Genomic DNA, 17,483 nt, shown 5'->3' on the forward strand with positions numbered 1-17,483 from the left:
GGCAAATGAGTTTTCATCAGCGTGAATTACATGCCTCTCTCGCAACTTGTCACGGCCAGCGGCGTAACTGAAGTCTGTTCCCGGAGGTACTGATGAAGAAATTCTACACCCCCCTTTTTCATGTATGAGCACCCCTTCCTATACGCATATTGGAGACTCTCAGTTATAACCTGTCCACAAAATTTCATGCCAATATATGTAAACCTTTCTGGGGAAAATGCGTGTGACAGACACGGGGACAATAAACTGACTTTTAATAAGATGTTTGTTTGTGAGTTACACAAACCCTTGAGAATTAACTTTAAAAAAAACAGTTGGTTAATGGATTTGCTGCCATTTAGTGCATCCAGTTATTTATTTCTAGTAACTAAAACTATAGATACAAATTTCATTTCTTCAAAAGCCATATAAGGATCAAAGGCTAATAATTTTCACCCCTGTGATGAGTATCAGCGACAATGCATCTAATTCCATTCTCAATTCAAAACTCGATGGGTTCATCTTTGTTCATCAAAGCAGAAAGAAAATTAGTTTAATCCACACCCGTCTTTGTAGTTCATGTTATTCCACTCTAATGCTAGACTACCACGGACGAACTGTTGCCATTTAGAATACATCAAATTTGAAAGGTTATGACATTTGAAGGATTTGGATTTGAATGTTAAGTATTATAGAAAGAAGTGGGCAACAGAAGGTTATTGCGTTTAAGATCTAAATGTATTTGGTTTATACATTTTACAAAAGAACACTTAACTGAAGTTTTGCTGTGTTGGAGCACAATGATTATTATATTGTGAGTCAACCCATATTCATTTAATAGTTTTGATATATGTAGATAACAAGTGAAGAAAATAATTATAATAATAGAAGCCTCTTATCAGAGACCCCGTCAAACTTTACACAATATGGAAATATAATTAATTCATACAAGTTTCCAGTCACATAATAAACTCTAGAATTCTCGATAGTGCTGACAGGTTCGGAGATATTAAGAGAAATCCCAAGAAGGGCGAATAACACATCTGTTTATAAACTATCAAGGATATCAATTCTTGGAGTCAACTCATTCTTCATCTACTGTAGGCCTATCACTTTCACAGCGTTAAGTGTGATGATAATGCAACTGAAGCGCAGTATCATTGAAACCTGAGACTGGTACCTGATGATCTACTTAAGGTATAAACAGAAGAAGTACAACTCCTTCTTACCGGAACAAATAATATAACCGCAATAAACAAAATTTTGAAGGACTGATTAATTTGCTCCATAAGACCTATTCTAGCTAGAATTTTCTGCATAGCAAGTCCAAAACCAACACACAGGCGCTCAGCTATGGACGGTTTTGTGATTTTCTTATGTAAAAATGCTTGGAAATACAACTTCGACTTTCGATGTGATACTCACCATTTATTATGCATCAGAGTGCAGCGAATTCGCACGAAAAGCACATTCTTGACATTCTACAACTTTGTTAATACCAAGCAAAGACCGTATTATCATTCCCGCAATTATGCCTTGCACTAACACGAAGCTGTGTACTCTTAGCATGAACTCAATGGAAGTTTTTGAAGGAAATTCTCAAAGTTAGTAATATGGTGTTACTATATAGCTTAATTTCAAGAGATTTTCAGGTCAAGGTATCATGTAGTATTTTCAGTCAGATGAAAAGTCAGTTTATGAAAATGAAAACACTTTTCAAGTCTGCACTTGTCTCACAAGTAATTACAAAAATAAAACCGAATAAGGTTCTGCAGTACCAATCGAAGTCTTTCAATTGGTTCCCATTTGCCATATTCAGGGAAAAATTATTACACCTCTTTTACATGTATTACATCAAGATCCCCTCTTAAACTCAATGCAGAACTACACCCTCCATTTCATGAAGTTCACACTTTCAATATGTCAATGAAATTTCGTATCAATAGGTTTGACCAATTTCTTAATAAAACGCGATCAGGCTCGTCCTCAGGTAGTGGACAAGGGAATTCACCATTTGAGTTGTCAGGTAAGTTTCTGACAATTCTTTTTTTTTTAATTTAAAATTCTCCGTTAAAAATAAAATATTTTTTAATAATGATTCATGTTACTGGAAAGCGATTTTTTCGCTCTACAATTATGTGACTTGTTGAAGCTAACTTTTGTTAAATCTCACTTTATTATAATGATCTATTAAACCAATGAAAATGAGCATTTCCGACACTCGATGACTTCACTTGTTAGGATGTCATTGTGCAGTTTGGTTGATGAAGGTGAAATGAATACCTACCAAAATAGCATGCCGGAAGTACCACCAGAGATATCCTTTTATATAACAGAGTGTATCATAATGACGTGCAATTCATCAATGACAAGATTTTACTCATTTTCCAATAGAAGGCCGAATTGGTGGTGGAATAGTCAACTGTTTGACTCTTCAGTCGACATGCTACTCGTGAGTATAATGCAGTGATTACCCGTGATGTGCTAAATGTACGAGGGTTGTCCCAAAAGAACCCTTCCTGACGGTAGTTATTTGAAAAAGGATACTGTATTAGAAAGTACACAATCTATCAAGCATATGTTTCAAGTTCGAAGACCCTACGTCATTTAGTATTTGCTTGGCCAGCAATCAATAGTGAACGTTTTCAGTCAATTTGTCAAAATGGAGAAAATTGGTCATCCAATGTTGACTTTTTAGTACCAAAAGTTCTAAGGTTAGTGCCTTTGAAGTCCTTCAGTTCCTTAGTACTTTTTCTGATTTTTTAGTTCTTTTTTAATAAAATGAAGTTAATATTTGGCAATATCACGTTCAGCTAAATGACAAGTGACCCCAAAATTGAACTGGTAACGTTTCGCTGCCGATGGTCACTCCGTGAAATAGGTCCAAATTTTCGTCGCAAAAAGAAAGCATCGAGTTTGGTGAATGCCATGAACACCACTCAAGGCTGTCCACAGGGCGGAGTACTATCGCCGCTGATGTGGAGTATGGTAGTGGATGAACTCCTGGACGTGTTAACTAATACTGGAATACAAGTCCAGGGCTACGCGGACGACATTGTTCTAATCTGTAGGGGCAAATATGAAGATACCCTATGTGATAGAATCCAAACTGGATTAAGGGTTACTGGTGTCTGGCGCAGGAAGGTGGGACTGCGGATCAACCTAGCCAAAACCACTATAATACCATTCACTAGGAGGTGTAAGCTTCATCACCTGAGAGCCATAAGATTACATGATATGGAGGTAAAACGACAAACAAAGGTCAAATATTTGGGAATTACGCTAGACCAAAAAATACTCTGGAAGACACATGTCGGAAATACTTGTCGGAAAGCCACGAGGACTCTGATGACAGATCCATAGCAGGAAAAAAATGGGGTTGCAGCCCGAAGATACTACTTTGGATATATACTGCAATAGTAAGACCAATGATTACCTATGGAGCGGTAATCTGGGCAGAAAGAACCCAACTCAGCACACAAGCCAGGGAATTACATAAGCTCCAAAGGCTGGCTTGCGTGTGTATCACTGGGGCAATGAGGACATGCCCAACGGCATCCCTGGAGGTCCTTCTGGGATTAACCCCTCTCCATCTGCACATACAGATGCAGGCAAGGAGATCAATATTCAGGATGGCCGGTAGCATGAGTGAGGCGGGGAGCTGCCTAAATCGAAGGAAGATTGATATCCTTTCTAGGCGGTATCCCGAATTACTGATACCGAGGGACAACATGACAACGAGGTTTCACTTCGATAAGAAGTTTGAAACACGTAGGAGTAACAAGGCAAACTGGGAGAGCGTGGCTGCGACATACGGCTTAAACCAGCAACTGATTACTTGGTACACTGACGGATCCCTCACAACAGAGGGAGCGGGTGCCGGTGTCATTGGTCCAAGGAAAATGTACTTTGAGCCAATGGGCAGGTACACTAGCATATTCCAGGCGGAAATTTACGCCATAGATAAATGTGCCTCCTTTAATCTGCAAAGGAACTACAGGGGGCAGAACATAGCTATTCTCACCGATAGCCAAGCAGCGATCAAGGCACTTAGGTCCAACCAGGTGAACTCTAAACTGGTATGGGAATGCCTTGAGAGACTGAATACACTCGGCTCGTCCAACAAGGTCTGGATACTTTGGGTTCCAGGCCATGCTGGGCTGGAAGGCAATGAGGCAGCGGATGAACTAGCCAAGAAAGGGAGCATACGGGCCAGAACCCTTCTGTGGAATCGGAAACGGTTTCATGGCTATGAATCTAAGAAACGAAGAAAAACGGTTGAGGGAACTATATTGGGCGGGCCTACCAGGGTGCTTATTGGGGGATACGAACCCATGCGCACAAAGGATTGCTTAAACCTCACCAAAAAGAACCTCCGAATCATAGTGGGAATTCTCACTGGTCATTGTCGGTTGAACTACCACCTAGGGAAGCTAGGGATATCTACGGACACTGCCTGCAGGTTCTGTGAGGAGGAGGACGAAACCTCTATGCACGTCCTGGGACAGTGTCCAGCACTTGTGCAAAGTAGGTCGATACATCTGGGAGAACACTTAATACCAGATGCAAAGCTGAAACTTCTGGAAGTGGGGAACATACTAAAGTTCCTAACGGTTACTGGCCTGCTTGAGATACTATTATCAATAGCTACACTATAACCAGTTAAAAGGGGCACAATATTTCTTTAAGGGCACAGTGCGACATTCCCTTAACAGAATAATAATTGGTGAATGCAGACCATCACATAAAATTCATAGAATAACCCACTAAGTTGGACATAAATGAAACGACACATTGTGGAAGCGTGGACAGGTTCACTTTTAGAAAATACGCCAAGTATTGTGGGTAGTGAAGTTTCATATTTGCCCGGCTAGAAGAAAACCGTTCATCTCCGACAATGACAGAGAAAACAATCTGTCTATCTGGCTATCAAAATCTTTTGAGTTTTGGTATTCAGTTCTGTAGTATACCAAAAGTAAATCAGGATTTTGTAAGTAAGCTAATATGGAGTTTAAAATTTGAAAAAATTGAAAAGGAAGTATACTCTAGGGTACTGTACTTCAATTTGCTACAAAATACCACCTTAGCCATAGAAAAACCCTTTGTCTTCCAAGAGTCATCCACCCAAGTACACTTCCTTCTCGGCACGAGAATGGTTATTGTATAATGTCCCACGCCGACTTTATATGTCTTCCCAATTGGCAAACCTTAACCTAATTGATGATCATGCCGATTCTTATCCTCCTTAGAATGGAGTCTTGTTGGTTTCATGCCCTGAAGAGAGAGAAGTTGCTGCGCTCTAATCCGAGGTACCTCTTGAGCTTCCCAGCCGGGGATTCTAGGACACCCGCAATTAGTAAACCCATGCAGCCCTAAAGGGCGTTTGTTTCCCAAAATTGTAATTAAAATAATACTGCATACTATTCCTAAGGATTTTGTACAAGATAATAACGAGAATATTTTCAATGAAATAAGAAAGTTTTTCTAGTGCCATCTAGAAACAGTCAATTCTGTAGGATTTACTGAAATGCAGCCATTGTAGTAGGTGTGAGCATCACCAAGATTCCCAGCAGAGAGAACTCTTCTCAGGTAACCATCTAGGGTGGTGCCCAAATAGGATAGTAGCTAACTAACTCATTCTGCGGTTACAGGAGCAGCTGAGGATATACCCGCACACTCGGGAAAAATTCACTGATGAGTGAAAAGGAGGGGCGACCCAAGGGAGGCCGAAAAGTGCAACAACGGCTAGAGAGACGCATGCTACATCTGCTCCAGGAAAACACGTCGAACCCAAAAGATAATCAGCAGATCCAGCCGAACATTCGAGAGCTAAATCGGAAGCAGAAGTTAGAAAGATCAGAGCGACGAGTTGGCAGCTAACCTGACGCCTCTGGATCCCATGATCCTCCATGAAATAAATCACAATCACAGCGACGCTAAAACAGAAATAAAGGACACAAAAATATATATATTGTTCTTTTATTTGGTCTAACAGTAGCCGTAGCTTACGGAGTAAAACCCTGGCGGATAAAACTGGGGGCTACCCGTACAATCAGATAAGCTAGGGAAGCTAGCAAATCTTAAATGTACTGCTGCAAGTTGGAAAGTGGCGGTACATTACGTTGAAATAATTTCAAAAAGATATTCTAGGAAGCTACGAACAAAATTTCCCCGATGTGATTCTTACCTTCTCAATTCGATGCATTGTTGTAATTTCGTAATAAGATTAAAGGTGAAATTCAAATTTGATTCATTTTGAATAGAATCCGTTCATTTTTCTTGTTGTGCTAATATTTTTCTCGCACTCGGTTGTGTTCATTTTCTTTGTTTTCCTTTCGCTATTTATATTACACGGGAATAAATGCTTTGACCTTTTAATTGTATCATCTTATACGTGTTTAGATGTGCGCTCTTCAACCTTTTTTCTCCTGAAACAATGTACTAACAATATTGAATATTGGTAGTCATATTACATGATATACATGGGTATAACACAAAGTACGACCTTTTCTTTCTGCTTGAACCTAAGTACGATCATATAAAAGTACCATTTTATTTTTTAGTACTATCATTTTTCCGCTTCCGACAATATTGGCCTCAGTACAACCAGTCTAAAAGCTGAACTGGATTCTACTCTGGGAGGGCCTGCTCCTTCATTTACAACAACAAAACCTTGGATAGCAAAGTTGAAACAAAGCCATACAAGCTGACAGGAGAGCCTTGCAATGGTCTGATAAATGAGGTGACGACTCCAGAAATGGTGAAGAAATTCCACAAAGAGGTATTGGATGATCGTCGAATAAAAGTGCTCAAGTTAGCAGACTTAGTAGGCATTTCGAAAAGTGCGGCATATTGCATAATTACTGAAAATTTGGACATGAGAAAACTGTGCGCAAGATGTGTGCTGCGTTTGTTCACGCTGGAGTAAAAGCAGTGTCGTGAAGTTGTTCCAATTAAGTGTTTAGTGAAGCTTCACAAGAACAAAGCAGGATTTTTGCCCCATTTCATAACCATAAATGGGCAAAAAGCGATCCAAAGAATGGACTCAAAAGGGGGAAGCGGCTCCAAAAAGGCGAAGACCGTTTCATCTATAGGCAAGGTCATGTGCCGGTTTTTCGGGATGCTCAGTGGTCAAAGATTTTCCAACGATGAAGAAGTGATGTCGAGCGGCTATTTGGAGGCACAAGTCAGTTCTTATTTTAAAAAGGACATCCAACTTATTGAACATCGCTGAAAGAAGTGTTCAGAGCAAAAGGGAGATTATGTTGAAAAATAAATACATTTTTTTCCAACATGTTTGTGATTTCTTTGTGAGGCCGGGAACTTTTGGAACAACCCTCGTATTCCCTTTAATGAAAGCAAACTAATGAAGCCCCTGGCAACAAGCAATATACTGAGTTACCTGGTTGCTTTTATTTTCAATTAAGTTTCCCCGACATCAGTGAGGCTGGGCAACATCATACAGATATTGAATCGAAGTCATCCGCACATCAAAGGGTGGCAAAGGTGCTGGACTGGCACTCGCTCTCAAAGCGATGTTGAAAGTGTTCAAATGAAATATCTTTTCATATAAAGAGCCACATCAGGTAGCAAACATATTAATCATTTTTAGAGTATTTGAGCGACAATAGATGGTCCAAACTACAAGCATATCTAAAACGCGCTTACGCTTAAGCATCGAACCTTCTGTGCTTAGCTCTAGTCCAAATATCGGAAGCCAGTTGTAACCAGAATGTTCGCTTCATTCTGGTCTACGTAGCACCAGCTACGCTGTATATAGCATTCGATATTCAAATCATGAAAATGTGTTGCACCTTCAGACAGAAAAAACAAAATCGCAGTTCACTCATCAGCCTTCCCCTGAATATTTTTATGGGAAGGATTTTTATTAGGGCATAGTTTAGCTTCAACGCTACAAATGTGATGTGATGTGACATGTGATTCTCTGCATCTACGTTTTACGTTTTGGATAACGAATCTGTGGCATTGGCGATATTTAACCCGTTTTCATTTTCGTTCGCGACTGTTCATGGCCGCTTATAAATATTCCCATTTCTCAGGCCTGACTGTAGTTGTTGTAATGCAGGGCTCTATTGGCCGTTCAGAGTGCTGGCGAGCATGACGCGCTCGAGTTCCGATACCATGACAGGTTTAGGGAAGTTCAGCGTTCTCCTCGAAAAAAAGGAAATTTATTATTACGTTGGCCAAAGAAGAAGTTGCCGCAAAATAATATGATTGGTTTTTTTTTTTTTTTGGGTAGGTGAATGCATTTACGCACATAGTGTTGGACTCCCGACGTCCGTACGTCGTCGGACTACCAACTAAACACCTCCCCATCGTCAGAGAGCTAGCCTGGAACCGTTTGTCACATTACTTCGGGTTAGTCCCCGAACTCTCCTGCCTTGCGGAGCTTTCAAATCAGGGAATTCCTTTCATCAACGGGAGGGGAGAGGAGGAAGGGAACTGTCAGTTCAAGGAGCCCCCTGCCATCCGGCTCCTCCACCGGTCGAGTTCTATCTTCTTAGCAACGAGAAGGGCCCGAACGTAATGGGCAACACGGGTCCACCTGTCAGCAGTCCTCAGCATCTCTTCCACAATGTTGTCTGGAGAGAGATCCCCTGTGTTTAAATAGAGCTGCTGACGAACCCCATCCCACCATCCACAAGAAAAAAAAGTGTGGTGGGCATCGTCCACAACTCCATTGCAAAAAACACAATCCGGAGAACGCGCCTTTCCAATCTTGTGCAGGTAAGACTGAAAACTTCCACGCCCACTTAAAAATTGGGTAAGGAAATAGTCAGTCTCACCATGCTTCCGATTCAGCCACGCACCTAAGTTGCTGATGAGCCGCGCAGTCCATCTACCTCTAGTTTCATTTTGCCAAGAGAGCTGCCACTCGTCTAGACTGTGTTGCCGTTCTTCGCGAGCAACCACCTCCCTTGGCTCATCTCCCTTGCGCTTGTATATGGCCTGACGCTCCCTAGCAAGAAGGGCAACGGGGATAAATCCCGCGATCATAATCACGGCCGGTTCAGAGACTGTACGGTACGCAAACGCCATCCGTAAAGCTCCCCGTCTCTGTACTTGCGCGAGGCGTTTACGATATACCTCCTTCTTAAGAGCGCCAGCCCATACCTCTGCGCCGTAGAGCAGGACAGACTACGTTGAGCTCATCAGGAGACGTCGCCTACTAGACGTAGGACCCCCAATGTTTGCCATTAGCCTGCTTAACGCCGAAACTCCAGCTGCAGCCTTGTTCGCTGCTGTTTGGATTTACTCAGAAAAGCTCATCTTTGAGTCAAGAGTCAACCCGAGGTACTTTACCGCTGATTTTGACTCGATTATCGACTCGCCGAACGATATGGGACGCAGGGTCGGAATTCTCTTTTTAGTCAGGATGACTACTTCGGTTTTTTTCCAGTGCAAGGCTGAAACCATGAGTAGTCATCCATCCGCTTACCCGCCGCATCAATATGCCGAGTCTGCTTTGCGCCTGTTCGACAGTGCGTCCAGCAACAAGCGCTGCGAGATCGTCTGTGGTCGGATTGGTATATCAAGGAACTTACTAGTGGCCGCAGATCTCCTAGTTCGGTCACGGGTTTTAGCGGTCGGCTGTTCATTCACGATGGGGGGCATCTCAAGATGTGAACGGAGCACTATATAGGGTTCTTAAGCATCTAACATCCGATCAAGCTCCAACTCTAGCGGATGTAATACTTAGCCGCGAAGTGAAATTAACTCAGCCATCAATGCGGAGTGACCGGAGCAAATTGGTCAGGTTCGATGGCCTACATGCAAATTATCTAGCGCGACAATTTCTGCAGAGCTGCTACTTTCCACTTATCCGGAAATCCTCTGAATCCATGATCGTTCCCAGAAAATTCAAAAAGGGGTGATCGCTAACATTACGAAGAAGGACACCGATTTGAGTTCGACAATTTAGGTGTAATTCCATGTTTCCTGTTGTTACAAAGATAGTAAAGAAAATAATTCTAGAATTTACCAAGGCTCTGGATTCCATCTATACCCGATAAACAATTTCAGAATAACGCTTACGACAGCGTCGACAGCAATTTTTTCAGGAACACTCTGCGCAGGAAGGGTATTTCGGAGAATGCTAATAACTATTATAAGAGCGACTTACGATAGAGTAAAATTTTACGTGCTGCATCGAGATAAAATCTAAAAAGATTTTCCAGTGCTAACCGGAGTCCGCCGTGGTTTCAGCCGATATTATTTTCTTTCGTTATTGTTGAAGGTCTTTATGACGCCTTGTGTGGAGAACGTGAAGGCTTCAATGTACCGTGATATCTTTTTTCAAACGCCTCGACTATGCTGGCGATATCCCGTCACAAACATTGACGAGATGGCCCAGGATTTGAAGGAGCAGGAGGCAAGCATGGTCGGACTGACGATGAACACCAACAAAACCAAGGTGTTATGTCATATGAGAAGCCACGAATAGCGCTTTACACTTTATTTTAAACATTAACTAATCAATTTCAAAATCACAAGAGGCGTTCAAATAGAAAAGTTTTGTAGGTCACTTGCGTAACAAAATTTGGGTATACGACTATACGCAGCAGGGGATTCAATTGTATAGTATTTTCAGGACTCGTTCACCACGACATCAGATATGGTTTGGATAGTGTAGGCTTTTGAGCATGCAGTCTCTGAGTGCTGTGAGGGATTTGGGGAATATTTGTATTTGACAGATGCTCCTATCCATTAAATGATAGATTGGCACTAAGATGAACGAAATCGTATTTCTGAGTATGCCCATACCCAAAAATAATCCGTCTATGCGCACATAAATAAGAAAACAACAAGACCTTTCCTAACAAAAGCTTCAAACTTCTGGTTATCGTTTTAATATATTTCCTACTCAATCTAACTCATTTATATTCTTACAAAAAATTCCGAACTTCGGTTGAAATTCAGTGAATTCAATATTAAGCTCGTCTCATATAACCAATAAGATTAATGGAAAAATCTTTGTCACGTTTGAAATCAATGAAAAGGTGGAAGATTTTTCTATAAATAAACCTGGGGAAACCGTGCCTATCTTGGTAATTTCGCTCAGTAATCTTCAACCAGTCTCACGTGACGCAACTGCATTCTCCCATCGACCAAGTCGTTAGGTATATATATATTTAATTATGTAAGTGTTGTTTAAAAATAGAAATCAGGTGGAATATCAGCAATAGTAAACATACTTAGGATGCTGGAAATTCTCAAAATAGTGACGTGCGAGTGTAACACTTCTTTGAAGAGATCGATTGACTCTGCTTCTTGCTCTTCTCAGGAGGAGTGTTAACAACTCATTCAAATTCGAACATGTCGTACTCAGGAAAGCATATAAATCTACTAAGGAACCTGCACGATATGCTGATGAATGAGTGTGAATGGTGATGATTAATGATGAGTCGCTTGTTCAGTTGAATAATTGACACAAATAAAGTATTCTTGAAATATTTTGCTGTTTGAGTATTAAATTACGGAAAGATTCTCCACGTGATACACGAAGTTACTTGACCAGGGAATGTAAATCAATTCGTCAAATTTTCAAATCGCGCTAACAATTTTGGACCGATTTTGCGAAATACACTAATCAAATCATCGAACACAGGGATATTTCGAAGATCAAAATTATTCATTGGCTTATACTATTGTTTACTACTCTAGGAGTATTGACTGCCAGTGAAATTGTTTTTCAATGAATAATGACAAAATATTGGTTAAGGAAAATTTACCACACACAAGAAGACTACACACAGGAGGTGAAACTTGTCAAAAAAAGCAGGACGAAAAATGAATTATCTGGCTTGAGGCCGAGTCAAAATCGCAGTGCGTTCTGCCCAAATATTAATGTATTGTGTATCGTGTTTCTATAGGCACTGCTGTGTGTGCGAATCCATTTAGCTAAGTAACTAACTGTAAACAACCAATACATAAATACAATAGGAAATTGATAAAGTGTCATTGCAATATTATTCGGATCGCTGCTTCTACGATTGGTTTTGGAATCAAACTGGAAAATTTTCTATATCAAACCCGACCAAATGCAATAACACCACCACACAAATTTGAATCAATTTCAAAGCACCCTCCTCTCAACCGAGCGCTATATTTTCTGTCCCGCAAAATTGCAAGGCTTGCCTAGGCAGCTCCACCTCCTGTGTATGGTCTTCTTGACTACACAATTGTAATCGATGACTTAAGGGGTCATCCCGTATGAGGTCCGTTTTTTTCGCTTTTTTTTAGAATTTTTTTGTGAAGAACTGGATAAAGATACAAATACGAATTTTTCACCATATATTTATTAATACCTTGAGCATGCGTAGTTATTTTTCCAGCCCAATATGATAATCCATTATTGAAATACAGGGCAATTTATACACCCATCTCCAAAAAAAAGGTGTTTTCTGCTGCCACGCTAGAGGGCGCTGCGACCATCTTGAAGAAAAGTAAACGGCATTTTAACTTGCAAACTTAATTACAGTCCGCAAACTGGTTTTTATTAAAAAATATTAAAAACTAAATTGTTGGCGCCGTGTTAAACTTTTTTTGTGAATTTTGGTGTTGGTGGTGGTGGTGGTGGATTCTTTAATAAATAGAAAAAAACTACAGAATGAATCGCAAATATTCTGGGAATAAGTTGTGAAAATTTCAAATAATTTCCTTGGATAGATTTTGGGCTATGGTGGCAGCCGATTTTCAACATGCGGTTTTGAGAAAAACGCATTTAAAAAATAGAATGCGATTTTTAACCATGAAACCTTAACTGACTATTAATCTGCTATACCTAATCCATAAACCTTACGTTTCTTGAAGAAACACATGTACAGCCTTGGCTTCAATTCTTGTCCTTTTAGCGAAGTCATTCGGACCGATAAATACGAGCTTAATTACAGCGATCGACATAAATCTGGCATGTGACTTTTCACGTGTTCAACACTATAATTTCCGAACGACCCCGAATATTAAAAAATCACTTTGCCCATATATTCTAAACTATATCTAGATACAATTGATGCCAAAAAAAAATCGATTCCACGCATCCGACATACGGGATGACCTCCTTAATATTTATTTTCTCCAAAAATACAGTTAATGTAATTTTTTACATTAAGATGGCGATGAATGCAATGGTTCTTCAATTTTCAATCTCGCCATCTGTCTCTCCAAGAGCCTGTTCCAAGTCGGAATCTGAATTATTTTCAGAGTCAAGTACAGCATCAAATCAATTGCATCTTTCGTGAAGGCAATGTTTGTTTTTTTTAAGGTTTTCTGTGAAACAAAACCTTAAACTCGCTTCAATGTCTATCTGTTATTCTGACAGTCTGCCTGTTCGTCTGCCACAATCGATTTACTCGGAAAAGGTTGAAGCAGTTGTCACGAAATTGGCGAAAAGATGTGGTCTATGAACCCCTTTACATATAGTGGCGTTATTTTAGGTTGAGTTTGAAAGGGAGTTCCCCATACAAGCGAAAGGGAGGTACAATTTTTCATTTAAGGAAAGGACACGATTAGTATTTTTCGAAACTGATCTTATTTCTAATATTAGCTGAAGCATATGGTAAAACATCTGAAAAATTCATAATGGTGCATCTATTCGAAATCTAGGCCTCAAAATATATCTCATTCCCATATCTGTTCAAATAAATTTAATAATAAAATATTAGTCCCTCCCTTAAGTTCATCTTAGAAGTACAACATTTCACATTGGTATAAGGAATAATATAAGGCACAACTTTGGGAAGTTTGAATAAAATAGTTGTATATCAGTATCAATTTCTCCAGACAGACATGTGTATGGATATGTATGTGCTATTTAAGTTTGCGGGCAGTGTCCAATAGGATAAACATATGCGTACGTTAGTACCAGTGGAATTTACTTTAAGTACATATTTGTATGCTTTTGTGCACGGGGTAAAGTGGAAATGCGTGAAGATACGTTTGATTGATTTGGATGGGCAACGTTTGTTTATTTAGGATTAGCACAATATTGATGTTCTTGCTATGTTTATCTAGAGTTTAGCAATTAATGAAGGAATATTTTCCATTCTTAGCTATGCACGAATAGAAAACCATGCATAGGGGGTTCCTCCTCTAATATGAACACAAAGCCTTTTACTCGAAGATTCCAGTATCCCGACTTGGCTCATGCTAGTCATCAAAGGGGCCGAACTCAGTCTATTAATAATGTCTACATTTCACTTAATATTTGAGAATTTTCTTGCAAGTTTAATAAGTCAAAATAAAGAAATGAATTACATCCTGGAAAGAGCCAAGAAAAACGGATACAACTGGAACCTCATCGAAAATCGGATCAAAAAGAAATTACACCAGGCCTCAAGACAGCAACTTTCAACACTCTTCCAGGAGGTGAACACAGAACAGAACAGAAAGAGCGGCTACATAAACGTGAATTCCATGCCACTATACCAGCAGACGATACCTATTTAGGACCCGGTTACAATCAGTCAACGACAAAAAAGAATGTACGGAAAAAAGCGGTATTTATAAGATCTCCTGTCCAGACTGCGACAAGATTTACGTAGGACAAACAAAACAGCTAGTTCACGCCAGGGTGTTAGAACACTTAGAGGAGGCCGAATGCGCTAAAAATAAGAATAATTCACACATAAGGTCCGCGGTTGCCAGACATATAATAGAGCAGGGACACTATATGACGTTGGACAACACCAATATCTTGAAATGATGGAAAAATTTTTCAAAATATAAAAACACTGAAGAAGGGGCTATTGGGCCCCGAGATATACGTATTTGTTTAAATTAGATAATTTTGGCCAATAAAACGGAAAAATATCTTTGAAGATAATCCTTCATTTTAAGACTTCGGCGAACAAACCACTTCCTAATTCAAATTTGACCTATTATAACTTTATTATTAATAGTGCGATTTCCAACAAACTTGGTAGGATCATGCTATTTATTATAGCCTATATTGCTGTACGATTTCACGATTCACCCCCTTAAGGGTTTTGCAGTCAATTACTAGAAATTATATTAATATACTACTATACTGAACAGATATCGATATGGGGAGTATTTCGGAACCTACGTATCATATAATGGCAGCTTCCTGATTTTTTCAAATTTTTCGATTGAGGAGGTTTTGAGAATGGGTCCGTGAAAGAAATGAACACCCCTCCTCCCTCCTTGTCAACTAAATATCAAAACTAAAGCTTTGGAGAGTACTAAACAAGGCCTTTGATACCACACATAACTATTTTTGTTAAAAAAAAGATTTACACCCCTCGTTTGCATATATGGGACCTCCCTTAAATTCGACGTAGAATGATGTACTTTACTGTATGCGTGAGCGTCCACAGTTCCCACCTTTCCACCAAATTTGGTGTTGTTCTTTCCGAGAAAAATGAGTGTAACAAACGGACAGATAGGCAGACATAATGGAGCACAATATATGATGGTGTTCTACAGCTCCAAGTACCTAAGCAGGCTGTTGTCGTGGAATTCGCAGATGACGTTGGGGTGGCCACAACATCCAATCACCCTGACGAAGAAGAAATTTATGGGAGTGTCACTGTCGACTTCATTTCGTAGGGTTTCCGTTTTTCTCCTCTTACTTCATTCAACGATTTTGATGGTCGACCATAATTGCCAAGCTACTTTCGTGGTATTTTAAAAGTATTTTTTGGCCAGCCGTCGTCATTTTTAAGAGAAAAATTTAACTTTTCTTTCATCTGCCTTTTTCCACCTTTCCTGACTTCAAATGTGAAAATTTATGCTTCAACTTTCAAGGTATTTCAAGTTTCCTTTAAAATTTGATAAGTTCTGTTTTGGCATTTTAGTAAAAAGTAATCTCCGGGTTATTACTCTTAACACGAAACACGAAATTGTCATGATTATATAATGTACGATTTTCAATTATACCAAGTTGGAAAATTGTAATGTTGGTGTTCATCAAGGAAGCGCCCTCTCACCACTCCTATTTGTTCCTATTATGGGCACCGTCACAAGGGATATCCAACGTCCTGCGCCCTATACACTGCTTTATGTAGATGATGTTTTCCTAGCATCTGCTAGCAAAAATGATCTCGAGTAACTTGTCCAAAAATAAACAAAACTGAATTTTTGATGACTGATCCCCATGAAACACAACTGAGCGATTTAAATACCTCGGGTCAACGCTATCGGCCAATGGAGAACTGCGTTATGAAATTCATCATCATCAACGGCGCAACAACCGGTATCCGGTCTAGGCCTGCCTTAATAAGGAACTCCAGATATTTCGGTTTTGCGCCGAGGTCCACCAATTCGATACCCGTAAAAGCTGTCTGGCGTCCTGACCCACGCCATCGCTCCATCTTAGGCAGGGTCTGCCTCGTCTTCTTTTTCTACCATAGATATTGCCCTTATAGACTTTTCGGGTGGGATCATCCTCATCCATACGGATTAAGTGAGCCGGATTTATCCACAACCGGACGGTCATGGTATCGCTCATAGATTTCGTCATTGTGTAGGCTATGTAGGTTATGAAATTGCTTCACGCATTAACGCAACCTGTATGAAGTGGCGTTCCACAACTGGTGTCCTTTGTGATCGACGTATCAACGAACGTCTCAAATCTAAAATTTACCGCAATGCCATCCGTCCAGTCGCTCTCTATGGTTCTGAGTGTTGGCCGACTATAAAAGACAATGAACGGCGTCTTGCGGTAATGGAGACGAAGATGTTACGTTGGACTAGTGGCGTCACACGTTTTGATCACATCCGAAATGAGGATATCCGCGATCGTTATGGGATTGTACCGATCGTGGAAAAGTTGCGAGAGAGGCGTCTTCGATGGTATGGTCATACCATTCGTGCCAAAGAGAATTCACTTGCCAAGATTGGTCTAAACATCGAAGTCGATGGTAAACGACAAAAAGGCAGGCCGAAACAACGGTGGCTTGAAACCCTGGATGGGGATTTAAAAGCCTTGAGGTTGCACCCAGATCAGGCATTCGATAGAGCCAAATAGCGAAACCGATCACGACGAGCCGACCCCGCTTGTGAACGGGACAAGGGCTGAAGAAAAGGAAGATTTTCAAAAATATTCCGAGAAAATTACAAATACAGAAAAGTAAAGCGTTTCATACATGACTCAGCGTGGACTCCTGATTCAAATGGAAAAAAGCTGCAGCTACTAATGTATTGAATTCGCACAAACACACGTATGCTGCTCTTTCCGAAGATGTTTTGCATGCCATTAAGCCTATTTATGATCTGAGCAAAAATACTCTACTAGAGCGATGTATCGGAGGTTTTACGCAGAACAACAATGAGAGTTCGAAACAAGATACTTGGAAAATCTCTCGAAAATCCTTGAGTGGAACCTCTGCCATCGTTGAGATTGCAGATTATGTGGCACGTGCTTTACTAGCCTTACTTACTTTACTTTAGAATCAGTAGTGGACCAAGCACCCAATAATAGCCGCAATAAGCCGAGCGGAGCCGGGAGCTGGAAAATATGA

The 17,483-nt window shown here is 40.3% G+C and overlaps 1 protein-coding gene and 1 long non-coding RNA gene across 6 annotated transcripts in view; one reads left to right on the forward strand and one right to left on the reverse strand.

The window, feature by feature from the left end:
* The window catches only part of LOC119657763 (blood vessel epicardial substance), a 372,124-nt gene that overhangs the window by 251,454 nt on the left and 103,187 nt on the right, over positions 1-17,483 (reverse strand). The gene's annotated exons all lie outside the window — the stretch shown is intronic.
* On the forward strand, positions 10,988-11,453 carry LOC119657765. The gene is made up of 2 exons (XR_005250170.1): positions 10,988-11,140; positions 11,200-11,453. It is a non-coding gene; the product is annotated as an uncharacterized LOC119657765 (long non-coding RNA).

Source organism: Hermetia illucens, chromosome 5, assembly GCF_905115235.1.
Source record: "Hermetia illucens chromosome 5, iHerIll2.2.curated.20191125, whole genome shotgun sequence".
Taxonomy (NCBI): domain Eukaryota; kingdom Metazoa; phylum Arthropoda; class Insecta; order Diptera; family Stratiomyidae; genus Hermetia; species Hermetia illucens.